This window comes from Diplotaxodon limnothrissa, linkage group LG4 (assembly GCF_057381915.1).
Source record: "Diplotaxodon limnothrissa isolate DT_005_m linkage group LG4, D_limnothrissa_male_GT1.1, whole genome shotgun sequence".
NCBI classification, from domain to species: domain Eukaryota; kingdom Metazoa; phylum Chordata; class Actinopteri; order Cichliformes; family Cichlidae; genus Diplotaxodon; species Diplotaxodon limnothrissa.
In genome coordinates, this window is record NC_140599.1 from 26,851,005 (window position 1) to 26,877,931 (window position 26,927).

A 26,927-nucleotide genomic window follows, 5' to 3' on the forward strand; every position below is an offset into this window, starting at 1 on the left:
TGACAAGGAGGAAAAGGCTGCAGTGGTAGACTGAAAGCACTTTTATTCAAATCAAATCACTTTTATTGTCACATCACATGTGCAGGTACACTGGTACAGTACATGTGAGTGAAATTCTTGTGTGCATAATGTTGAAGTTCCAGTAGTGAAGGTGAGGTGTCTATGAAGTGTTCAGCAGTCTGATGGCCTGATGGAAAAAGCTGTCTCTCAGTCTGCTGGTGCGGGACCGGATGCTGCAGAACCTCCTTCCTGATGGAAGTAGTCTGAACAGTTTATGGCTGGGGTGATTGGAGTCCTTGATGATCCTCCCCGCTTTCCTCAGGCACCGCTTCCTGTAGATGTCCTGGAGGGAGGGAAGCTCACCTCCAATTATCCGTCCAGAACACTGTACTACTCTCTGGAGAGCTTTGCGGTTGTAGGCGGTGCTGTTGCCATACCAGGTGATGATGCATCCAGTGAGGATGCTCTCAATGGCACAGCGATAGAAGGTCCTGAGGATGCGAGGGCTCATGCCAAATCTTTTCAGTCTCCTGAGAAAGAAGAGGCGCTGTTGTGCCTTCTTTACTGTTTTGTTTATGTGTACTGACCACGTAAGATCCTCAGCCAGATGTACACCAAGGAAGCGGAAGCTGCTCACTCTCTCCACAGCAGCACCGTTGATGGTGATGGGGGTGTGTACTTCTCTGCACCTCCGGAAGTCCACTATCAGTATCCCGGGAGTTGATTTGAGATGTGGTGCTTGTATTTGGAAAGTTTTGCTCCATGCAGGTGATACAAACCATCCTTAAGCTGTGAAAACAGAAAAAAAAAATTTCAAAAAATTGCTACAATATTAGTAGTGGCAAAATCTAAAGTTTTGTACATCCTGAGGAAGAAAGAAAGCACTGATGAACTCAGTAATGCAGAAAGACTTGGACATCCATGGAAGACAACAGAGGTGGATGAACGCAGAATCATTTCCAGGGTAAGGACAAACCCCTTTACAACAGTCAACCAAGTGAACAACACTCTCCAGGAAGTAGGCGTATTGAAATGCAAGTCTACCATGAAGAGAAGACTGCATGAAAATAAGTACAGAGTGTCCACTGCAAGGTGCAAGCCACTAATAAGCCTCAAGAATAGAAAGAACAGATTGGACTTTGCTAAAAAACAAACAACAAAATAAAACATCTAAAAAAGACAGCACAGACAGATTAAACCAAGATCAACCGCTACCATAATGATGGCAAGAAAAAAGTATGGAGAAGGCGTATATCAGCTCATGATTCAAAGCATACCACATCATCTGTAAAACACAGTGGAGGAAGTGTAAAGGCTTGGGCATGCAAGGCTAGCAGTGGTACTGGGACACTAGTGTTTTTTGATGATGTGACACAGGACAGAAGCAGCTGATTGAATTGTGAGGTGTTCAGAGAGATACCGTCTGCTCAAATCCAGCTAAATGCAATGAAAATGATTGGCCAACATTTCATAATACAGATGAACAATGACCCAAAACATATAGTCAAAGCAACCCAGGAGTTTTTTAAAGCAAAGAAGTGGAATACCCAGAAGAGCATGTGTTGAAGACTAGACTTCAGACAGAAAGACCCACGAACATAAAGCAACTGAAAGGCCTGGTTGAACATTAAAGAGGAAACCCAGCATCTGGTGATGTACATGAGAACAAGACCTCGGGCCTTCATTGCCACCAAAGGGTTTAAACCAAGTATTAGAAATGAACAATCTATTTTCAGTTATTTATTTTGTCCAATTACTTTTGAGCCCCTGAAATGAAGGGATTGTGTTAAAAATGTTTCAGTTCCCCACATTTAATGCAGCCTTTTTTGTTCAACCCACTGAATTAAAGTTGAAAGTCTGCACTTCAACTGTATCTGAGTTGTTTCATTTAAAATTCATTGTGGTAACAAACAGAACCAAAATTATTTTTTTTTAAAAGTTGTCTCTGTTCAAATATTTATATACCTAAAGGTATAACCTACCACATTGTGTCTGCTGTCAGAGTTGTATTCCATCAATGCCATAATCTCCTTGTCGGTGTATGTATGTTATATATACACAAAACTCTAAGTGTTCAGTATGAATATACAAAAACTATTCCTCATCATTTGGAACTTATTTATTCCCGTCAATGCTTCAACGTTTCCTTATCAGCTGTCAGACATCCATAGACAAACAAAACTCGTAACAAATCGTTTTGATCGTTAAATTTGTTTTCTTTTTTTCCTTCTGTCACTTTCAATTTTGAGAAAAAAAGACTACAATTTAATAAATCTTCCTTAGGCTATAGCTGCACTCAGTAGAGTCTCCACTGTCTAAAGAAACTTTTTACTGACTTGACACTTTGAAGGGAGGCGAGTTGATAGAGGATAGGAAAAGCTTGAGGCTGAGGCGCAGACAGACAGTTGATGGACACTTCTTAACCCCTCAGGGACTTGCTGCATTTGTCTACTTGAGCTTGTTGTACAAGTCATTGCTTTTTAATCTTAAAGTCAGAACTAATGTAGTTTCCTTGCAGTTGTTAGAGGAGTCACAAAATATAATACATGTCTTAATTTGTTATGATATTGTAAACATAGTGCTGTGAATTTTTAAAAAGTGTTTTGGAGTTTTGCTAATGTGGACTCTAAACATGTACATAATGATGAGATTTAAATTCAAAGCTAAATCTCTTATTCAAATACTGGGAGGCGCCACAGGAGCCTCCGGACTAATAATAAATAATAATAATAAACTTTATTTATAAAGCACACTTAAAAACCAAGGGTATGCCAAGGTGCTTAACAAGTAAAATAGAGTATAGGAGGAGGATAATAGAAATAGGACCAAAGCAAGTACTAAATATGCAAACAGATAACTGTCACTAATACATAGGAAAGCAACAGGTACAGAGCAAACAAGAATTTAAATGAGCATAGAAGTGCATGATATAAAATCATAAAAGAAATATTAACTAGAGGGAAAGGCAAGATTGAATAAGTGGGTTTTTAATCGTGATTTGAACAGTGCAATGGAGTCAGATGCGCGGAGGTCGAGAGGAAGGGTATTCCACAGTACCGGGGCAGCCAGAGCAAACGCACGGTCACCCCGGGACTTCAGTCGAGATCTGGGTTGGGTCAGAAGTAGTTGAGTGGCAGATCTGAGTGTTCTAGCAGGAGTATGTGGTTTGAGAAGTTCACTAAGATAACTTGGCGCTAATTTATTAATAGTTTTGAAAGTAAGGAGTAATATTTTAAATTGAATACGGTACTTTATGGGCAGCCAATGCAGGCTAGCTAGGACAGGGGTAATATGGCAAAATTTCCTGGTACCAGTCAAAAGGCGGGCTGCTGCATTTTGGACTGTTTGCAGTTTAAGAAGAAGAGAAGAGGGAAGACCATAGTACAAGGAGTTACAATAATCCAACCTGGAGGTCACAAAAGCGTGAATAAGCTTCTCCAGGTCCTCATGCGGAATATAATGCCTAGCCTTAGAGATAAGGCGCAGTTGGTGGAAGCTAGATCTCACTACAGCAGACACTTGCTTATCGAGTTTGAGCGAGCTATCCAGCAGTACACCCAAGTTACTGACATAGTCACAAGAAAAACTAGCAAAGGAACCCAGGGCAGCACAGAGTTGGGCACGAGGGATTTTACTGTTGAACACCACAATCTCAGTCTTCTTATCATTTAAAACGAGGGAATTACTCAGGAACCATTCTTTGACCTCCCGCATGCATTCTTGAAAGTAGTGCAGGGACACAGCAAGGTCGTCAGTAAGTTCAAAATAGATCTGTATGTCATCGGCATAACAGTGGAAGGCGATATTGTATTTTTCAAAGATTGTGCCTAGAGGGAGCAAATACAATGAGAAGAGAATAGGGCCTAAAACTGATCCTTGAGGCACACCACAACAGACCGGAGCGGAGGAAGAGGAGAAGGTGCCTAAGTGAACTGATAAGGATCTATCAGCGAGGTATGATTTAAACCAGTCGAGGGCAGTGCCTCTAATACCCACAGTGTGCTCAAGTCTTAGTAATAAAATGTTATGGTCTACCATATCAAAGGCCGAAGAGAGGTCCAGTAAAACTAGGACCATAGAGCGTCCAGTATCAGTGATTACAAGAATATCATTAAGAACTCTAACCAACGCTGTTTCAGTGCTATGCAATGGCTTAAAGGCAGATTGAAATTTCTCAGCAATATTGTTCGTGTCCAAGTACGCCTGGAGTTGGGAGAGAACTAGTCTCTCCAGGATCTTGGACAAGAACGAAAGCTTAGAGATCGGTCTATAGTTTGAAAGGTCATAACAGTCAGAATTTCTTTTTTTAAGAATCGGGTGGACTACAGCATGCTTAAAGGACAAAGGAACACAGCCTGAGAGCAAGGAAAAGTTCATAAGAAATAGGATACTAGGTCCGATTACATCAAAACAGTCCTTAGCTAAACGAGATGGAAGAATGTCAAGCACAGTATTGGTGTTATTCATTTGAGCAACTAGCCGCTTAAGAGTCAAAAGTGACACAGGCTCAAACTGGACCACCAGGTACCGGAACAGCTTCTTCCCCACAGCTGTCAGACTCCTGAACTCTGCCTCCTGACATCTGACCCACATTAACTCATGGACTGAACATACACACACCCACAATGGACAACTGTGTACCCTCAAACACAATAATAACATGGACTGAACCACCACTCACAACCACTAGCACTTTATATAGCCTCTGTAGAAACTATCTACACCCTCACTTATCTTAACTGCACTACTGTATAGCTCTGTGTAAATAATCATTCTGTACATTCGATAATCTTTAATCCTACAACTGTTTACAACTTGCATAGTTCCCATTTCTGTATAGCTGTATATCCCAGATTCTGTAAAGTTATTTATTTCATTTCATATTCTGTATAGTTTTTCATATTTATATCCTGTTCATATCCTGTACATAGCTTGTACTCACTACAGCCTGTACATACTTATAGTTATAGAATATTCACAACATACTTCATACCGTGTACATTATAACATACCATAATAGACCCATTTCTGTAATATACTCACATATCTATATTATTGCTAATATATATTGTAATATATCTATATCACTAAAGCACTTCTGGATGGATGCAAACTGCATTTCGTTGCCCTGTACCTGTGCATGTGCAATGACAATAAAGTTGAATTCTATTCTATTCTATTCTATTATTGGGAGTCAGAGCCTTAAGCTCTACTGTAGAACACCCTTTAGGTGTACTGCTATAGGGGGACTTCCCATGATGCAATGAGAGCTTGTCTTTCACTCTTCTCTTTTGACTACCCATCTATTTGCCACTATTTGCATGTCATTAACCTTTGTTCCTGTCTTTCAACTCTACTCATGGCAGATGGCTCCCCCTACCAAAACCTGGTTGTGCCAGGGGTCTCTTCAAGGGAGTTCTTCCCCCCCACCATTGGAGTCAGATTACTCACAGTGGATCTCATGGCTGGTGTTCATGCTAATATTTGGAAATTGTTTACCTTTACAAGATAAAATGCTTTCAGACAATGAAATGGTGGTATATAAACGAAACTACAGTGAACTGATTACTTAAATTTATTGTGTCTATGAATTTAAAGCTATCTACTATTTAACCACACTGTTATCTTTCTGGATTATTTGTTGGTGCTTTTATGTTTTTGTGTCTGATATATTTGCCTTCATATTTATTTTTCTTAAATGAAATCTGCAGGATTTTAAAAAATGCATGTATCCAGGAATCCATATTGTAAGCAGTGTAATTTATTTTTTACTATTTAACTTTTGTAACTTATGTCTGACATATAAAACTAATTCAATGTTCCATATTAAGCAGCTGTTGCATTTAATAACTTACATGTCCTTTAATCTTTATAAAATGTCCACTTTCTTTTCTCTAATATATTGGTACTGCACAGAAGCTAAAAGAAAAAGAATGTACTGGATTTCTCAATTAGCTTAAACATAGAAATAGTAGACAGCTAAATTGTCCCGAGGTATTTGAGCATTTTCAAGCCAAGAACATCATGACCTTTGCACTGTCAATTAGCAAACATTTAATAAGCCAGGCTGAAAAATCTAGTTTTAGACCACTTAATGTCTACCACTGCCAACTCACTGCGCACATTCTCCCAAAATAGCTCTCATAATACCCTCAGTATGTAATCATCAGTTTTTCAGGAGGAATTCAATATGCTTGTAGAGTTAACCAATCATTTCGAATGTGTTTGGAGAGAATTATAATTCTTATAAGTCACAAATGTGACTTAACTTCATTGGCAAAGAAAATATTTACAGCAGATTGAAGACAAGCCCTGAACAAATGTCAGATTCTGAATATTTTCTTGGCAGTACCCACTGACCCATACAGAAGCCCCTCACACAAAACATTTCCCTGTAATGTAGTGTCCAACCTTTCACATGTGCTGCCTTTGGAGAGTGTCACTGTTAACATGGTGGAATGAACATCAAATTCCTTTTAGGGAATTACAGTCCTATAAGGTCTGTCCTTTTTTTTTAATCACTATCTGAATCATTTTTTTTTTAGCATAAGCTCAACAGGAAAAAAAAACATGGTGAGCAAACCAAGCCCAGTTAAGGAAACAGTTCAACAGAGCTCTTAAATCCCTTTCCTGAAAAATGTCTTGGTGCCAAAGTGTAAAAGGCTTTGGCTAATGACTTTAGTAAGAGTGTGAAACACACATCCAACAGAAAAGGGTGGGACTGGCCTAGCATCTGGAGAATATGCCTCGAGATCCAAATTCACCGGTTAAGACCTTCCTTCCTAAAAGACAGCAAATGCCTGCACACTTCTCCTCCGCGTTATCTTCTTGTTGTAAGAGTGGCAAATTGGCACAGCTACTACTAGCAGTAGGTTTGCAAGTTGGCTTAATTAATATGTGGAAATGACTGTGGCTGCTGAAGCAGGATTTATATGAGCAAAAGTCAGCCAATAACCCTTCCATGCTCTGATAGACAGCCAAGAACAAACAGTATGGCTTATAGTCATGTTAAGGAATTTTTCTCTGTGAACATTACAGTAAAGTATGTCCTCTTAGATGACTATATTGGCCTGGCTCATCATTATGGGATTCTTTTATATAAAACATGTTAAAATTAAAACAAGTATGAGACTCCCCTTGTATTCATATACCACGAGACAGTGTGGTGGCAAATGTTAAGCTAATTTTTAGCTCAATCTCCAAGGAAACATAAAACTGTGCTGTTTTCTGCCGCAGACAGAACAGCATTATAGCATTATAATGACAATAACTGAGCTTTGTGTGGATTTTTTATGAATCTATCATCACTCAGCAGAGACCACTGCTTACTGTTGGTTGCTCTTGAACATTCACATGAATATCTTGAGCCTAGACAGATAATGTAAGTGCTTGACAAGGAGAGCAACCAATAATCAAAGTGAAGTTAACTGCAGACTACAGACTGACATTGTTGTAAATATAGCCAATGTGTAGGTGGTCCAAACTGCTTGCAAATGAATAACAAGCACAGACATGGCCCAAGAGAATCACAGACAGAGCATGAGGGTACTTCTGCATGAAACATGGCACTGTAACAGCTCACGGGTCTTCCCTCTCTCAGAATGTATTGCAGGGGCATCTATGAACAACATTCTTGTCTGTGAAAGTGAAAAACGGGAAACAAAGCCGATAACAAACAAAGAACTTCATCGGCGGGATCCCCTTGTGGGCAATGGCATCACTCAACCATTTAATTGGATGGGACTGACATTTGCAGAGCAGGGTGTCACAGCATTTGCACGAGTGCAGAGGCCCAACTTGCTGCCATACAGATGCATCACGCTCCAATGATTCAAGAGGCGCCGTTTTCCTCCTCTGAAAAGAAAACTCCGTCACACTCAGCAAAGTCACACTCAGCACAGTCAAATGCATTTGCTCACACATTTCAGTTAATGGGCGACTTGGGGAGACGCCGAGGTGCGGCTGGAATAACATTCATGTTCAACCGGCCTACACATTTCCACCCAAATGTACTAAAAGACATCCATGACTATCAACATCACATAATTTCACAAGGCTCAGTATTCAACTTAAATATATATACTGTATCTGCTGTATCGCGCCAGATTGTATCCAAAAAGAGCATCTTTTGCTAAAACCTGTGTCACCAGAGAAAATGCACAACATCCATTTATGCTGCTTGACAAGTACAACACCTTTTCACTGACAAGAAAAATACTTCAAAAGTTATAGCTGACAGTTTGTGTTTTCAGTCAGCTATAGTGTCATTGCAATTTACTTTGCTAATGTCCGGTATTTAAGCTTAAAATAGCTCTCACTCAGATCATTAAATAAACCCATACAGCGCAGACAGCTTATTATCTTAGTCTAGTACTAATACTTAGCAGTATCTGTTTTTCTATAAAGATTTAGAAATGGGAGAAGCAATAAAACAAAGCTATGAAAATTAGATTTTTAATTTAGTTGGTAGTTAGAAAACATAGCCTCCTGGTGATTCTAATTCCATGTTACCATCTCGAGAGAATCATCATTATCCAGTGGATTACTGTTTTATGTTACTATCATCAACAATCAAGAAAGCAACCAATCAAGTTTAATCCAGGTAACAACTCCCTCATGACTGCTGCTATTCTAATCCCCTCCAGAGAAACGAATTAAAACAAAAAAAACCTCTGAAAGACAGAGAGAGACAAGGAGGCAGCATAACAGAGGCGCAGATAGGAACATTCAAAGAGACACACAGTTAAATACCTAATGACATTTATATGTAGTCTGCAAATATATTATGATCCAGCAATTTCATGTGTAATTTATTGTGAGAAAACATTGTTTCATTGGTGCACTTGAGATATAACCCAAAGGCACGCGATGTGGGGGAAATTTTTAAGCCTTGTCCTCTTCCTCCTCTATGCATTTCGCTCAGTTCTTGGCTCTGTTGTACTTACGCATCGTAACTGCATCATCCACACTGACCCTTATGTTCTCTCACATCTCTTGTTTTAATATACTTTTACTGTTTTCTGGTAAATTAACAGACCAGACACATCTCTGTCTGTGACCCTAAAAAAAAAGAAAAGAAAAATGCACAAACAACAAATCTCTGAAATCTCTCATTAATCTGACTAACTGTAACTCACACATTTTTGCAGAGATATCATAGATTTCAGAGGATGAACCCCAGGAAAAATTACACATTACTTATACTTTTTACTTTTCATAAAGCACCATCACCAAGTCACTGTGATTAACTAATAAATAAAACAAGGGAAGTAAAAGCATCCCCATTTCTCAATTCTCAGGGTGAGGAAAGTTCTAGTTTTGCTACCCTGCTTTTTTTTTTTTTTTTTTTTTTTTTTTTTTTTATTACATCGTAGGGTCCCTGCCAGCAGACGATGACATTTAAACAAACTGTATTTCGATGATAATTTCACTATTTTCAGCAACGGATGAAAACAAGTAATAATAAAATCATGCTTTTTTTTTTAAACAACCCTTTGAGCTGGTTCAGTCAAATCCATCACTGATCGTTTGCCACAGCGTGACTTGGCTGTCAGTCAGTGTCACTCCACACTGAACTCTGACTAATGACAAATTGAGAAATGTGACATTTAACAAAACTGGGATGAAAAGAAGAGATAGGGCTAGCGTATGCTGAACGAATCTGAGCCAGCCCAACTTAAAAGTCGAATTAATGGAATGACGAAATCATTTCTAATGATTCAATGTTAGTTCATTTTACCAGCCTGCTCTCTGACAGGACCATAAACAGTATAAAACATGGTAGGACCTTAAGCCTGCATTCTTTTAAATGGCCACCAGGGGACAATCTCTGTGGGGGTGGTGGCAAAAAAAACCCCTAAACCTTCCAACAATATAGAAGTCTACAGGAAAACTGCTCTCTGACTTGACCTCTGTAAACACTTTCTTGCCACATTCATGGTCTCCATCACTCATTTTGTGTCATAGTGAATAAAAAGTTAGGCTGTTTCAGAAAAGAAAGATTATGCACAGTATGATCATTGGCTCGGTGCTGGTAAATGACATGTCCTTAGCCAATGAGCATGTGGGTTCACAGTCAGATCCACCCCTTTTTTGTCAGATTGAGTTCAAAACACCAAGGTGGCAACAACAAAAACACTCAACTGGATTCTTCCAAACGTCACGGGAGGCATGTCAATGTTTTCTGCTGTCTATGGATAGGACAGAATTCAGAAGTATCTCATGCTGTTTGACACAGATATTCTGCTTTCTCTCTGTATCTGTGTTGCCTTTATTCCTCTATATCATTAAAGCTGCAAAAGATATTGGTGCTAGTAAGAGTAGTGAGAAAAATAAACAGCTGAAATTTGACAGTTACCATCAGCAAATGACTTTGATTTGCTAATGGGAGCTGCTCAGTACTCAGACCTTGTGAATATTGAGGTTTTACAAGGTTTCGTTTTACAACTCAACTTGGTCACATAGAAATAGGTGAAATTACTGTAATCTCTTAGCAGTGCATTGGCCACAAGCAAGTTAATTTGCTGCTTAAAGCAAGCAATAATTAAAAAATAAAAACAATGACAAACAAAAGTGAATAATAACTCTTGGGTTATTTTCATAAAGTTTAAAAATTGTTTTCCACAGACACGGTTTTTGTTGTCAACACATCTAACAGATTTGTCATTTTATTTTTTTTCCATTTAATTTAATTCATTTAAAAGTTCTGTAAGCAGTTTGTTCTTCTTTTACACTGAAGCTAGAAAAGTTAAATTCTTCTAATAATAAACAATTCAATTTAGCCTACTTTCAGTTTTCACACCTCACAGTATAAGAAATATCTAAATTTGGAGAGATTATATATATATATATATATATATATATATATATATATATATATATATATATATATATATATATATATATATATATATATATATATATATATATATATATATATATATATATACACACACACACATATACGTGTGTGTGTGTGTGTCTTTTCGTGCATCCTTGGGTTGCTTGGCTGTCTCAGGCTGTGCGATTACGTAAAGTCAGCTTTCCAGCTGTAACTGACAATACTTTAAGCTTGAATCTAATAAAGTCAAGCTCACAGGCTCAGTGTGTTTTCTCTAGCATGCAGTGTACCAGTGTGTGTATAATACCTTCTGTACAAGCCCCAAACACTTCTCTTTCCTTTCTCATCCCACATCACCTCGACTTTGACTTCCAAGCTTGGCAAACTTAGTTTATCTACAACATAATGAGATAAGAAGGGTGGTCATAAAGAATAAGGCAATAAAATCCCAATCAATAACCAGAACAAGGCATGTGCAGTTTGTTGCAATGCTTAAGTGTAATTTTAATTATAATTTTAAAAAAGCCCAAACATTAATCTTGTGCATACAAAATCCTCCACCAGCTGTAGGTGAGTTAAAAAGTGATTTAGCCGTTTAGTTTATGCTGAAGAGATCTCAAGTTTCAAAAGTCTGAACATGATAACTATTGGCAGAATAAGGACATTTTAGAAAATTAAATACATTCAAAACTAATGTGTAATTCTTTTGCTCGTTGACATATTGCTAACTCTTTTATATATCCTGTATTGCTTGCCTGAACATGACATATAAATGGAAAATTTCTAAATATCTATAAAAAACATCTAAACCATACAGGAAATTATCCTGACATAAAACTGACATGAAATAACATGAAAATGGTCCTTGACTCTGTAACTTTCTGTGGCATAATCATACTTACTTTTAAAGCCTTAAAATTTCAACATTTCCTGACAATGGCTTTACTGAGAACCTAAACCGATAGACAGGCCAGATAAATGCTTGAAGGTCTGAGTTTTGCCTGTATAATCCAGGTGTTTTTTAAAAATTATATATCACTTCCCTTTAAATACAGAAATGCAACAAATACTGTTGCAGCTGTATCCAAACCTAGCCCACCATTGGATATAAACAGAACAAGATCTGATTGTATGTATTACAGTCAAACATATGCCTTCTTTTAAAAAGAAAATATCATAATAGCATGTCCTCCAGGCCACACATCGTAGCAGGTGGAAATAATCCGACTGAGAGACAGGATAGCATCCCCTGAGGTCTCCTGTCAAAGTGATATTCTGTTCATTGCAAGAACTCTGTAAGGCATGACCTGCAGTTGCACTGAATAGGAACAATGTTAGGGAAAGATCAGACTGGTGTTTCGGTAATGTTGCGCACTGTATGTTCACAGTTCAATATAAACAAATCAAACTGAGAAAAAACACATTATCATATGGAAAAAAACAACACTCACACCGTAGCAGACAGAGTGCCTCCAGAAAAAGGCAAATGAATTGTGCAGTTATTGTTACCAAGTGGAAGATATGGGAGTTCCATGATTTATAAATAAAGATGTGTAATTTCTCACTTTCTAAATGGAGGTCTAGAGCAGGGCCAGGAAACGGAATGGATGGAAGGATAGGGAGAGAGAGTCCTACAAACGTTTATCCCTTCGTAAACATGGAGTTTCACTCAGCTCAAACATGTGAAATTGCCTCCCTGGTCAGTCAGATGCACTGATGGAGATAAACCAAAGTGACATAACGGCTACATCTGTGACAGCTCAACAGTCTCCTCCATCTCTTTTCCCATGCTCTCTCTGTCTTTCTTTGGCTTTTCTGTCTCCGTCCTCTCAAGGGCATGTTGCCACTGTGAACAGAGACATATCTTTTGTTATCTCCCCCCAACCCCTTTCTTGCCTCTCTCTTTCTCCTCCTTGCTCAACCCATATCTTGTTGTCTCTCCACTGATTATCAATGCAACACCTTTAATAAGATCCATCAGCCCACCACTTTCCCGCCCTCTCACACCCACTTCATTTACACGGGGAGTGAGAATCAAAGACGGCAAGTAATTTGGGATAAAAAGAAGATGGATGTGCCTGTGTGTGAACAACATGCTCAAGAGCCCCACTGCTAGCACAAGATGGAGAGGAGAGCACCTTTGGGTTAGGGACTTGTTAGTGCCTAGTGCTTTCTCCATCTTCATTCAGTAAACACTATCCGAAAGGATGGTGTTGGTACCTCTTCACACTGTGTTATATTTGTTACAATGGTTTTAGTTTTGGAGAATGGCCAATTCCAAAAATGGTGAAGAACTACAAAACTTTTAAGGTGTTTACATGTTATCATCTCCAAATCATCACTTTTTGACATTGGCAAGAGGGTCTTGTCACTGGAATTAAAAGCCACAAGAAGAGGTTACTCCTAGACCTTATTTTTGCACCAGGGAAGAAAAGTAAAATATGAACCCAGAAAATGACTCAGAGCCAATGCATTAAGTAATTAATGTTATTTCAGCATGATTAGAGCCTACATGTGTATTCTTTGAAAATTAACCCAACACAAACACATGAGCCAGGTGGACAATCGTGACTATCTCTCCCCTCTCAATTGACGGGTTGTCACATGTGTTCCAGCCATTTCTCAGCACAGAGATGATGACAAAAATGACATGCCATGATGGCTCAGTGTCACCGTTTGTATGACTATTTTTAACACAGGATGGCAAGCGGTGGGAAACACTGGAGAGATCTCCTCCTATTGCCATCAGCTTTCAAAAATAATAACAAAAAATATTCCACACTTGCAACTGATCTGTCCTACTGTCACTGTGAACACATCAGTGAAGTGGTATCTGATAAACATACAGTGACACCTATCAAGAAATGTCTGCATATCTGCACTGCTTCTTTAAAAATCAATATGCCTTTGTTCCACAGCTTGCAACGTCCTCACATACACTGTGCGGCACAACACTGAGAAAAAGAAGCTGAGTAACGCAGCTGACATCAAGGCTGGGAAATACCTAGGTTTTTCTTCTTTACAAGGATTCACTTCAATATATGCACACAGCTAGGCAGCGTGCGGTACAAGCCGAACGTAGAGGAGAATGTACAAATAAATAACATACTACTACAAGAAGATTATCATAAACAGAGCAACTCTGTTTGTTTGGGCTGGTTTGCCATGATGGGTCTCGTGGTGAAAAGTGTATCCCCCACAAGACCCTGTGACATGCACAACTGCTGAAGGGCTGTCCTCAACAATCACATCTCCCCCCAAAAGGTCCAGACCAGGAAACTGAATAACACAAAGGGCAACAGCCTAAAATAATTACCAAACCCATAGAGATTTCCCACTTAATACAGAAGCCATGAATGATCATCATCAAGGCTACACATAAGTCAAAAAATACAATACAAAGAGATAAAGCAGAATTTTAGCAAAATCCAAGTCGGCAATTAAAAAGTGTTGTTGGATGCTGTTTACCGCTTTCTTACCGAGTCTCTTCTCATGTAGTCTTTTCTATAATCATGAAACGGTCTTTTCTTTATTAGAAAAATGGTTTTCAAGTCACACAAACACTGGAAATGTAGTCAAAAACTGTTGTTTATCTGCAGCCTCTCGTGGGCCACACTTTCGCCATCATTTCTCTCACACCATCTTCACTGCTCAACTTCCCTCCCAACATACCACTTCTATAGGCACCCCTCGTGTTTGCCCATGGACACTTATCATCGATGCACACAACATCTTTTCTTCATCCCCATCGATCTTCTTATTGAAACAAGCCTCATTTGCAGTCTCCTTCTTGACATTTTTTTCCCTCTCCTGTCTCATTCTTTTCCAAACTCTGACAGGCTGTGCAGATTTTGGCAGTTTGCTGTTCTTCCCTAATCCTTCGCCAGACTTTCTTCTTTGCAAATATACAGAGATTTCAGAGAAAATGCAGTCAGACATCAGATGGTCACAAAGACTTTCCAGCTTGTGATATACAGTTTTTAAAATAGTAGGGGGGAAAAAAAGAAACACAACAAAAAAGCCAGTCATTTTACTTATGGTGACCAAGCGAATAAAGTGTAACTGTTAGTGTACAGCTGGACTTCCTGATGCTGGAAAAAAAAATATTTCATTTCCTAAATTGTGATATGTTGGAGTTTAAGAAAATGGTTCGAACATATTTAACTTTAGCTTACATGGTTAGTGCCTTTGTTTCACTAGAAAACTGAATCACTAGTATGTATTGCATCTGTATTACATCATTATGGTTGAGATAATATGTTACAGAGTACGTTCATCTGACTGCTTAAAATTGCCATTTGTGTTGAACATGAGGAACTCCGTACGCTGGTTTGTGTAGCTATTGTATGATGCATGTTGACAAATATTTCTGATTTTAATTATGTTCCTTTTATGCCTTCAATAGTACTTTAAATGAGGCAATGAAAGTGGTATAAATTCTTTAATGGTTCCAGGGTAAGCTGTGCAAAATCTAATAAACATTCTCAAGTGATGTCATGCAAGTCAGTGTTGGCTACACTAAACACTATGCTGCAAACAAAAAAGAAAACACATGTATAGAGAAGGACAGAGTACTGGGGGTTGAAAATGCTGACGTCCACCAGTGCTACCCCTCAGCCTCCTCGTACATGCACCTGTGGAATAAATTTGAAAAATGCTGGGTGATTTTCAGGAACTGCGACCCTTGGCCTTAACCTTGCGGTCCACGATTTTTAGTAAACGCACCCATGGTATTAATTTTAAAATCCTACATCGCCTTTTTCTCAGGTTATCTTTGATGTCCATTTCACATCATATCTAAATCAGCAGTATCATGTGTTCTTATCGGTAGTCCCATTGCTTGGCTTGAAGCTGAATTAAAGTTTCTTGGCTCCTGCCCACGTCCTATTACCAACGATTATTTCACCTTCACCTGATGTTTGGTCACCACAGTGCTTCCAGTCTGTATGTAGGTTCAGTGACGCAGGCCAAAATACTAACTGGCAATCCACATTTCCATAGCAACCTCTAGTCACTATAGAAAAATGTGTATTCCCCAACCAATTGGCGAGTGTTTGGAGATTACACAGTCAGTGGAAGTGGAACTTTGAGGGACATGCAGTAGGTAATTGGTCCAGGCTTAAATGGACAGTGACTGTTTGAACATATAGATGCACTACTGACATGTGAACAACACCTCTGAGCAATAGTATAAAAAGCCTGATTTTGATGCAACAGAGTGAAACAGTATAAAAATCTTTGCTAGTTTTTGTGGTTTTTTTACCTCTGGGTTTGCGATCTCAACTTTGAGTTTCAACTGTGAGTTGAGAAGCTATACCCACAGTATCTCACCCAAACACTCAGTAAAGCAATGATCTCCCTCGCTACTCCTCGACTTCGCTGTAATCCAGAGAATGCACATTCAGAGGAAACATGTCCAGTAGTCGAGAGATGAAGAGTGTGTGTGAGAGATAGTGAAAGACTCGACTGAGAAAGGAGAGAAGAAAGCGGGCCCTGTATCTCATGCCCTCCAGAGATCAATTGTCCGAACTTCTCGATGAGTGCTCTCCCTTGCCCCTGAAGCAGCCAAATCAATGCCTAGGCATGTGTGTTTGCGAGCCTGTGTGTATGTGCATGCTATTTAGGTGGAGAAAGGTAACGGAAAATGGAATCTGTTTAAATATGAGAAGTAGCAGTATGTATGTTAGGAAGTTCCTCAGATTCGATATTCTTAAATATCACTGAAAAGTCTCCCTACGGTGTTGTTGAATATAAACGTGTCTTAGCAATTGGGACAGCGCTTATTGCTTTGAGTGCTGAATTTCCCACTTTGCATTGCTTTTTAATATGTTACAAAAACACTTTCTTGTGCAATCCCCCTTTTTAGCATCACATCAACAGAGTTTTAACTGACGATGCTCTAGTTAAATAAAATGCTTCTATTTCCAGAACCAAACTCTTACGTTGGAAAAACGAATATCGTCAAGCAGTTGTGCAGAGCCTCAAAGAGCATTAACATTTAAACACATGCATTGCACTGTATTGTTATTGTGAGACGGAAGATTCATTGTCTGTATTGTCCCACTTAATCATTTCACCACACTCTTTAGTGATTCCAGTCTTATGAGTTAGTGCCAACGATGGGACTATTTATTTCTGCATGCTCCCAGTTTGAAAATAAGAAGGAATTACAAATTCCTCAAAAATAGATTTGCCTGCAAAAGAGAGTTTTATGGTCGGTTTATGGATCTGTAAGGGAATGTCATCATTTCGGTAACTATATTTGCAATTTTCTGTGTACTTTCATTTGCCATTGTTTTTACTAGTTGATTAATGCTGGTGGTAAACTTGGGGGGATGCATGTATTACATACACTTTTTTGTGATTTTTACAACTTTTCACTGAAGAAAGCTGGCGATAGAGCAGAGTCTCTCCTTTATTAAGGCCCCTCACACTGGGACTTAGTGGGAGATTTTGGCTTCACGCCTTCCTGCCACGGTTTCAGTAAATCGGCTTTCTGCGGGCATGACAGTCATTAGCCTTGCCCCTGGCAGTAATCCTCTAGTTTCTGTCTCTAATGAAAGTAGAAAGGGTTAGTAACATTCACTCCGTTACTGCTTCTGCTGCTGGGCCCCACAGGGAACCTACAGACTGTCCAAAGCCAAAGCCAGATGCACCTCCTGCTCTACAGGTCAAAACAACACCTAAAAACACCACAAGCTTCAATCACACTTGACTTAAATTTTTAAGACAAGTTCGGCCCAAAAGTACCTATGAGCAGTGTTGGGCACTAACTTGATACTCTATGCGCTCTTGCTTACTTTTGTGTCATGGTCTGTGGGATCTGGAGTGTTGGGGTTTTGGTTATTAAGGGTTTTGAGTTTGTTTTCACTGTTATCCTTATGCTCTTAGTCTTTTTTCTTTTCTTTTGTTAACGCTAGGTTGGGTTTATGATTCATTGTTTAATTTCTTTTTCAGTGTATACATTTCAAGGTCTTAATTCCTGAAACATAAAGTCTTCGTTTCCTGTGTTTCTGTATTCAAGTAATGAGTCTCTGTTTTGGTTCAAGTATATTTTTATTAGTTAAAAGGAGTTTTTGTCATATTCTTATTGTCCCAGACTTGTTCAGTCTTTTTTGAGGCCTGCGTCATTCTCTTGAATTAGTTTTCTTTTCTTTTTTTTACTTTGAAGGTTAAGTTTTCTGTTGTGTCCTCTGAACATTTAGCTTCCTGTCTTTCATTCCCTGATTGCTTGGTTCTCTTATTATTATTTGCCAGAGTGTGTCATCTTCATATGTGCTTCAGGTTTGATATTGTTTAGCTTGTATTTTGGCCTTGCATTAACTAAATCCACAATTGCTTTTTTTATTACGTCTGTCTGCTTTTGGAAGCAATGCATTTGGATCCCAATTCTGCAACCTTAACACTTTTGAGTACAGGAAGTTGTTTTTTTGTCTGTTTTGTTTGTGCTTTTTTACACAGTATACTTCAACAAATACTTAATTATAATATATATCTACTTCTACTGTAACTGCCAACAGAGAAAAGGCACAAGTTGTTAAAAATGAAGAAAGAACCTAAAGTTAGATGAAATAGGTTCACAATTTTTTTTAACTACAATTTGAAGTCAGAGCACTGACCAAGGAAATTAATAAGAGACTATGATCATAGATACTGCTTTAATTTAAGCAACATATCCATCAGATAACATACCCAAGGCTCCATACTGACGGTGTTGATGTGAATTTTAATACATGACAGAACCCTTTTGGCAGTCTGCAGTGTCTACCAAAGTTCACCAGCTGTTCAGAAAACCTAAGGTGCACTTGGTGACAGAGTGCAAATTGCACACAAGAAGGACCAAGTGTTGGTCAGGGCTGTCATCAGCCAGGCCGTAACTTCTATCACCTGATAAAGCCAAGCACACACAGCTGGTCATGAGAACTTATTATTTTATTTTGTTCAATCAGGCTTTCAGTATGAGAAATGCCAACCTACATGAACAACATTATTAATTATTGCATCTCTAATCTGTTATTAATCAACCAATGTTTAGGAACACCCTGCTTTACGTTTAATATGATTTGCTCTTAAAACACACACAATTCTTTTTAAAATTTGCTGCACAATAAATTTCCCCTATTAAAAAATCCCACCACTGAGTCCATCAGCCTAATCAGTTCTGGTCACTGGGAAGCATCACTCGGTGTCATCACTCGGTGTCACTCTCATGTTCATGAACTCCTTTTTAGACAGCTTTTAATATGATGCATTGATGTATTTACACAAGCCTCTACACTTAATTTTAATGTGTTTTTATCCAAACTGTGAAGCACTTCCTGTATTTTAAAAGTGTTTTACCAATAAAATTACTATAACAAATCAAATAGGCTATGACATCATATTAACAGAGAACTGGTAGTAAGGGGCAAGAAGTGTACAGGTTGGATCTATGCATATGTGCTGCTGACATCAACTTCTGAAACTCTGACGCTGCAATTGAAGTAAAAAAAAAAAAATTCAGGTTTTACATTTTTTAACTAATTTTGATGAATAAGAACAAATGTTTGACTTAGTTTTGGGAATTTGTGACAGGAGTGGGATAAAATGTGGTTCTGTCTGTCTGTTTTGTTTAAGCAAAACAGACAGTTTTATTTCCTATTGATTTTTTTTTTTTTTTACTTTTTGCTCATTGGATCACTCAGGTGATATTTTTCCTAAATCAGATATTAGATGTTAAGTTTGACTGAAGTTCCTGATCTGTATGTTTCTATCCACTGCAGCAAAATAACTGGCTGAAGCAAGTGCTTCGAATAAAGTTTTATTATAGTGTATCTTCCACTTCAGTAAGCCCTTTTGTACTTTGTCCTGTTGTACCTGTGAGCTAAGACAGCAAGTGTTCTTGGGGTGAATAGACAGTCGATGGCAGACCTACTGCATTGCACTTATTGTTGTGCTTTAGCAAGAAAAAAAAGGGCCTTTATCCCAAAAAAAAAAAAAAAAAAAAAACTATCGAACTCTCATATTTAAAGCCACATTTGTAGGGATTTTAATAGCATCCAGTCAGTGGAAACCATACCGATGTGCCCTCCATCTTCAGGTTTACTCTTCAAGGCATGATGCCACGCTGTTCTGCAGTAAGTCATGTCATCTGCCTGGCCAGCAGGAACCCATATTTAGAAAGTACAAGTTACTGTCATAGAATGAATGCATATTTACTTATTCCTGTCTGTTATAAAAAGACCCAAAAACTTGGTTTTAATGAAAGGGCGCCTTATTTTATGTGATCTTTGACCTGCCCTGCTGTTGAGCATAGGAATTTTGATATATTGAGTGTTGCCACTTTTAATATCATCAGCCACATCTGGCAATGTTTGGCTGACAGATGGCTGTGATATGTGACTCAGTCACACATCTCTCTTTCTGGGCTGTCCAGGAAGGAGACAGCATCAGGAAATGTGAGAGGGAGTGGCTGTGAACTTGTTTGACCTCTGCCAGACAATTTTCAGTCAAAAGCACATCATAAGTAAGCTTCTCCAAAATCAGTCTTTGTCCTCTGGTGGCTCCAGTTAACAGCATATTCACAAATATCAGTTTTAAGTACATTATAATAGCTATTGTGATGCATCAGTAAGCGATACGCATAGGTTAACAGAGTTACCTATGGATTTACTCATACTGCGTATGTTTTTAGCCTTTTAGCCTTAACCACCGTATATGCTTTTATTTGCATATATATAAATAAACTGAACATATCTATGCAAATTGATATGGATTTTTAAAATTTGTTTTAATAAACAGAATTTGAAAAAAATTACATGGCAAAACAGGGTTAACATGGTAAGTGTCTCAAAAAGAATAAGATCAGTGAAGTAAAGGCATTAAATGTTTACTTTTAGATCTTTAATTTAATGTGGAAAAAGTGCAAACAAGGTCAAGTGAAAAGATTCTATGCTGACATTTCAAAGTGCAAAAGAATGAAATAGGTGAAAGGACCATTTGACTACCTGTCTGGTATTTGTGTTAATTAATAAAGGGCACGCTTTACAGTGATGCAGCCACATGTATTCCTACCTCCTAGACAGTCCCAGCAACCAGCATTGCCATCTGGGAAGCATCTTTCAATTATGTTTTTTTCTTGGTAAAGCAGCAGGATTGTCTGCCTGTGCTAACTTCAGGGCTAAAGCCAAAAGGTCCTTTGCTTTTCTCCCTCCACCAGGTCCTTAAACAACTTTTTGAGCCTGAAGCCAGTGTTTTAAAAAGACTTTAAGAAGTTTTGGGTGTATGTTCCAAATTAAGCATCTGCAGTTTACTTCCACACCAAAGAAGAGTGCCAAGGCATCGCAGTGCGCACAACTTCCAGCTCTATGGGTAATACCTCTCCTTCTTCCTCTTGAAAGCAGACTGTATTCAGTCTTCAAATAGAAGTCAGGATAGCCATAATCACTGACCTGACACAGGGAGCCATAACAAAGTTCGGATGACATCCTCCAGACTTTAACTGGCATTTGAGGGCCACTCATGGGCTCTAATTGCATCAGGATAACAAGAGGATGGGTTCTTCTTGTTTCTTTTCTGTGCTGTAACCCTTTGTCTGAAAAAAAGGATTAGCAGTAGCAGTGTTAGATTACTGCATATTACCTTCAACTAAAAGAAAAGATATTGCATATTTGGATGTATGTGAGCAACGATCAGCAAGCTTCTCTGAGGCATTGCAAAGGCATAGGTTTCTAGGATCAGGAATAATGTTCTTTCTTGGTGAAGAATCTTACACTGTCCAGGCCGATGCTGCGCACAGATTCCCTTTAATATCTGCCTCTAATAGCTACCTAATAGCTGCCTAGCATCTTTGTGCTGTTAGATCGCTTGACTTAAAGATATTAGCTCAGTTTCAAATCACAGCAGTCTCAGCCACAAGTGTAATAAGAACACACAAAGCCATTCTCCAGTAATATTAATAGCAAGCTCACCACAGTTAATAACATCTTTTCGACAGTAATTTTGTACAGTAATGTATATCAAAATTGATTTTTCCCCCACTCTAGAATACTAAAATACACACAGACACTGAGGAAATGATCAAACTAACATGCACTAACTAGTCACAATGTAATCAGAGTTGTTGTTGTACACTTCTAAAATTGCAATGACACAATAAATGCATGTCATTGTTTCATTGCTAATTTAATGTGTGATTAAACAAAGCCTTCAGCTGCCAAGATGCTTGTCCCATACTTTTTATTCTGCATTGGGAGTTTAAAGACAAAAAGACAATGACTGATACCCATGTGCATTTCCCATTTCCATGCAAGAGTCTTTAGTCCATTTATTTCATTTTTTTGTTCACTGAATTGTTTCTTTGCTTCTTTGTTGTTCTTGGTGTATTTGTTTGCGCTTTGTTTGTTCATCCATTTGTTCTCTGTTTGTCTTATTGTTAATTCATTCATCTGTTTATCTGTTACACATCCTGAGACAACACTGATCAGACTTTAATGAAACTTGAAGAAATGACTGATACATTCAGGCTTTGTGTCTTGGTGGTAGCACACTAACCGCCCCTAATCTCGGCCGGCCTGATTTTACGAGTGGAAATAAGCATAGATTTTTGTTATTTATTGGCCCACTGGGACAGTGTATCATTTGAGAATGGGATGTCTACTGTCGAAATGTTTGTTTGCCATTGCATTTAACTGTCTCCCCTTCCTGATCTATGTTACCAAATTGATTCTTTCTTCTGGTCCTTCATAGTTTTTCTTTCCTCAGCGTTATATCTGAATGGGATGTTAAGAGCGGGGTAATACTTTCTTTTTTCCCTCTGCACTGTCATGTGATTCTCTATCTTTCCCTTTCCCTTCTCCTTTTTATGCTTGATCTCTTTTTATTTTCCTACACAGGCACTGTGAGAGTTAGTTCTTTGAGGTTTATAAGGAGGTCTTTGTTGTACCTGCTGAATACCACAAACTTGACATTACTGAACATTTTGTTGGCAAGAACAGGACATACAGAGCTCCAGGCAACACCACATGTGAACACAGGCGCGCATTCACTGAAATTAGGGAGAAAAGAGCTCCAGAGAGGTGACCGAGGTAAGGACAAAATGTGGCTCTACCAAGTGTTACACATAAAAGTGGGATTCTTGGATAAAAGAACAAACATATCACAGGGGCCACAAGAGCTCACCTCTCACCCTGTGTCCTCCTGACAGCCCAACTCCAACCCACTGCTGACTACTCATAATCAATCATAGGCCCACTATAAATCAATCAATTAAAAACCCACACAAAGCCACAGTAGTGTAATCAATCAATCCAGCCTCTGTGGACGGTTGTTATTGAGAGCCAAGCATTAGATCTATAGTCGCCGGTCTCAAGATGCTGCTGGCCTTAGTGACATTGGCTGAATGTGCATGGAAAGAAATAAAAGTAGGAGTAGAGAGGTGAGACAAAGAGCTTGGGTGTGATCCACTATAGGGTAGAGAAGAGGCTCCCAACACTCCCATGATACATCGCCAGAGCCTGAATATTCATGCCTACGAATCGGGTACCATGGAGGCGCTCAGTTATTCATTATGCTTCTGCAAAAAGAAACACGCCATCATCCCCCTGCGATGGAATATTAATAGTTCCCATTAATAAAATATCCCACTCCCCATCTTAAGTCTTGTCTTCAACTTTCTTGGCCATTGCACATATAAAGGCTTGGGACTTTTGGGATGTGACCATGAAAGTCAGCCAGAGAAGTGTTATTTAGCATATTAGCAAACTTAAAATAATTTAAACGCTACATACTGACCATCTGGCCTAAAATGAGAGAAAGTGTCTTGTTCTCGTTCCACATTTGGACGAACCCTTATATATGAAAATAGAAAGAAAGAGTGTGGGAGGGGATGGCAAGAACAGCTCTATAGCTGTATACTCAAAGGGGATGAATGTTTAATTTAGACCAGCCTGAAAGTATGCTGACATTTCGCCATTGTTAGGAGAGATGAATACATGGGACACTGTCTGCAGGAGAAATGGAAATGTGCATCAAGGTTGTTAAAAATTCAACTGCCCTCCCCACCCAGACATGCAGATCTAGGCTCAGAATACAGTAGGTAACCCGCAATGTTTGCCACTGTAATTCTCCCCTGATTTAGTCTGTGGATGCTATTGTACTCTTCATCTAACTCCACTTGAGTAACACAAACCATGCTTATACAACTCGAATCCCCAGTGCTTTGTGAATTGAGCAGAAACGCGTCCATCCTCTAATTTCTTGGACCAACTATTGACATTAACTCACCAATAAATTTCCCTGAGCCATGAGACCCCTGTAGTAATAAGGTGGAGAAAGTAGGACTGCACAGCGTCAAGATCAGCGCCACCACAAGGACTCATGAGGAGTAATTATTAGAAGTCAGTGGGAATAAACAAATAAATGCAGGTGTAGCACAGCAGGCTGGGATTGTTAGCTCTCTGACAACACCGACGAGGCGGGGAGGCGTGAGTGGTCAGCCTGTGGCAAAGCAGTGACACAGAGAAAGAGAGTGTGAGAAAAGAGAAGAAGAGAGAAAGAGTGAGAGAAAAAAAAGCTAGAGAGAAGGTCAAGTACCTGCCACTTCTGTCAGACACTTCTTATAACAGCTGAGCTGTGTCCAGCGGGGTGGCTGGCTGCTTTTGGGGCCTTTCATCTCACAGAGGTGATGGGTGATGAGAGTTTCTCTTCCTCACATTTAAAGTCTGCCACAATACATCCCAGAGACTTGGTAACTTCAGGTCACTGCTGGGTTCCATGGACTTCTGGGAAAACGTCCGTCTAGTGCGGCAAAATGACAAAAGGCTCAGCACATACACACAGAATCTCACATTGGAGTTTCAGTATAAAAATGTATGTTGTGTCGTACTGGTTTTTGCACTGGAGAGAATACAGATAAGGGAGCAGCCAAAAGCAGCTTCTTCTCTGGGGGCATTTAGCTGTTGTTTATGCTATGTCTCTGTTGCAGAGACATTGTAAGTGATTTTAAAAATCTGCTGTGTGTGTGTGTGTATACATGTAACTATGCCTTTGTGCAAGCAGAACTATCACTAGGCTTACAGGCCTTACCTGTAGGCAGGAGGAGCCGCTTGAACGATGGTGTGACCAGTTCAGCGCAGAATCACAGCCCTGGATCGGAGACAGAGACGAGGCAGAGACTGAGGTTTCAGAGTTGAAAGGATTGTCTGGCCCTCAGAAAAACATTCAGACAAAGACACCAGAAAAGAATGAACTCCTGCCTGACCACTGGAGCTGCAGACCAGCAGACTGTGACTGACTGACAGACTGAGCCGAAGATGGCGATGCGGTCACTGCGCCACACCAAGCCAACTGGCTCACTGAAACAGGATCTGTTTTTCCGACCCCACGGGGAAACAGTGAAGAGCTCCCTGCCATCCCTCTATCAATAGCTCTCTCAGGCCTAGCGCAAAGAGGAATTAGAACTGGAGTTTTGTTTTGGTGGCCTGTGTTTTTGTCACATGTCAGCCAACTGAGTTTTAGGGAGAGTTTTTCTCAGAGGTAGTTCCAGATAGTCTCCTCTTTAACCCCCCTTTCTCCACGTTTCCCCCATCCCCAAAACAGAGTGTCAAAGGACATATGGTTTAGCTAGAAGCACCTGGCAGCCCCATCAAACTGGCAGGAAGATTGAAATTGTAGCAATGGGAGCTGGAAGCAAGAAGAAAGCCTACACATATCTCAAAAGAATGGTCTTCATTACATACATGGAATTTATTACAGTCACTGAGAACATAAGAATGGGAGTGTGATGATGGGATACTGGTGGGAACCAGCTGGGGAAAAAAGGCACATTTGAGTATGGAGAAATTGCAGGACACAGGAAGTAGAAGCTACCTGTTGATGACTTGTTAATTATTTAGACTAATTTTTTAAAAGAAAGTTGCTAACCAAATTTTCCATTTTCACCAGATGAAGTGTTGCAGGACACAGATGTTTAAAATTTTGAAATGCCATGGGCCACATCAAGGACTGCTGTGCCATGTCATTGGACAGTTTCCATGTTGCCATGGTAATATTTTCCACTTGCTTAACAACTCAACAAAAACATAAATAAAAATGCTTAGGGAAGGCTACACGGAAGAAAATACTGTCACTCTGTCATCACACCTCTTGTTTTATCTCCCTATATTCTGCCACAAACACATGAATACACTGCTTTCGTCTGTGTTATATACTGTAGCTGTGTAGCTCCGCACATTAAAGTTGCTGTGGTGCAATTAGATTATTTTTTCTTCTGCAGCAGCTCTGTTTGTCTGTGTAACTAAAACACCTGTCTAGCTTTGACAGATCAATACACAATAAGACTTTCGGCATATTTGCTTCATTTATTTTGGTCAATCCCAGTACTCTAAATAGTGAGTAATGTCAATACAGAAAATCAGTGTGCATTTACTAAGTTCAAAGAACACGGCACAGAGTGGCACCCGGAAACTTTTATTTTTTCCTGCAGTGGTTAAAATGAAGAAAATTGATTATCAATATGCATAAGTGTGTATTCTGTACAGCCTCTTCTGCCATGCATCATCAGTGTCATACCCTGCTGTTTAAAATAGATTACTGTGTATACTTGTCTTAAATGATGGATTGTCATGAACTGGATCCATAGTCTCACCAACTATTTTGCAGATGAGAGTGACAGAAGGAGTAGATAAACAGTAAAACTGACAGAGGAGGCAGTTTGCAAGAGAGCGTTTCTCTGTTTTCACAAGCATCGCAGGGTAGATTACATTGAGGAAACCACGGATGGTGGAAAAAGATGTTGCTCTGCTTCTTCCAGTCTTTGTTCTATTCTTGCAGGATGATAAATGCTGCTTTTCACATGGGATTTCACTGCAAGCTTGTTGTTACAAACACTGACTAGATATAGAAGTAACGACTGGTAAAGGGAGAAAAGAAGGGGTGTTGCTTACTTTTTAGTGGAAGTCAGAAGCACAAATTGTTAAACTGTCATTCTGAGATTCCAAACGGTAGCAATAAAAATGCAGACTATAGGTTTATGCATTTTACATAGTGTGTTTTTTACACTTGTGGTGCTTTTATTGTACCTTCTTTTACTGCACTTTCATACTGAATG

The 26,927-nt window shown here is 39.1% G+C and overlaps 1 long non-coding RNA gene across 2 annotated transcripts; it reads right to left on the reverse strand.

Moving 5' to 3' along the window:
* Window position 1: 1 nt before the first annotated feature.
* Window positions 2–25,122, reverse strand: LOC146634021 (uncharacterized). Of its 2 annotated transcripts, XR_014906167.1 has the most exons (5): window positions 24,905–25,122; window positions 24,413–24,616; window positions 21,271–21,413; window positions 11,148–11,235; window positions 2–789 (listed from the first exon to the last, which is right to left on the reverse strand). It is a non-coding gene; the product is annotated as an uncharacterized LOC146634021 (long non-coding RNA). The 2 variants fall into 2 exon arrangements; XR_014906166.1 differs by lacking the exon at window positions 11,148–11,235.
* Between the last annotated feature and the right edge of the window lie 1,805 nt (window positions 25,123–26,927).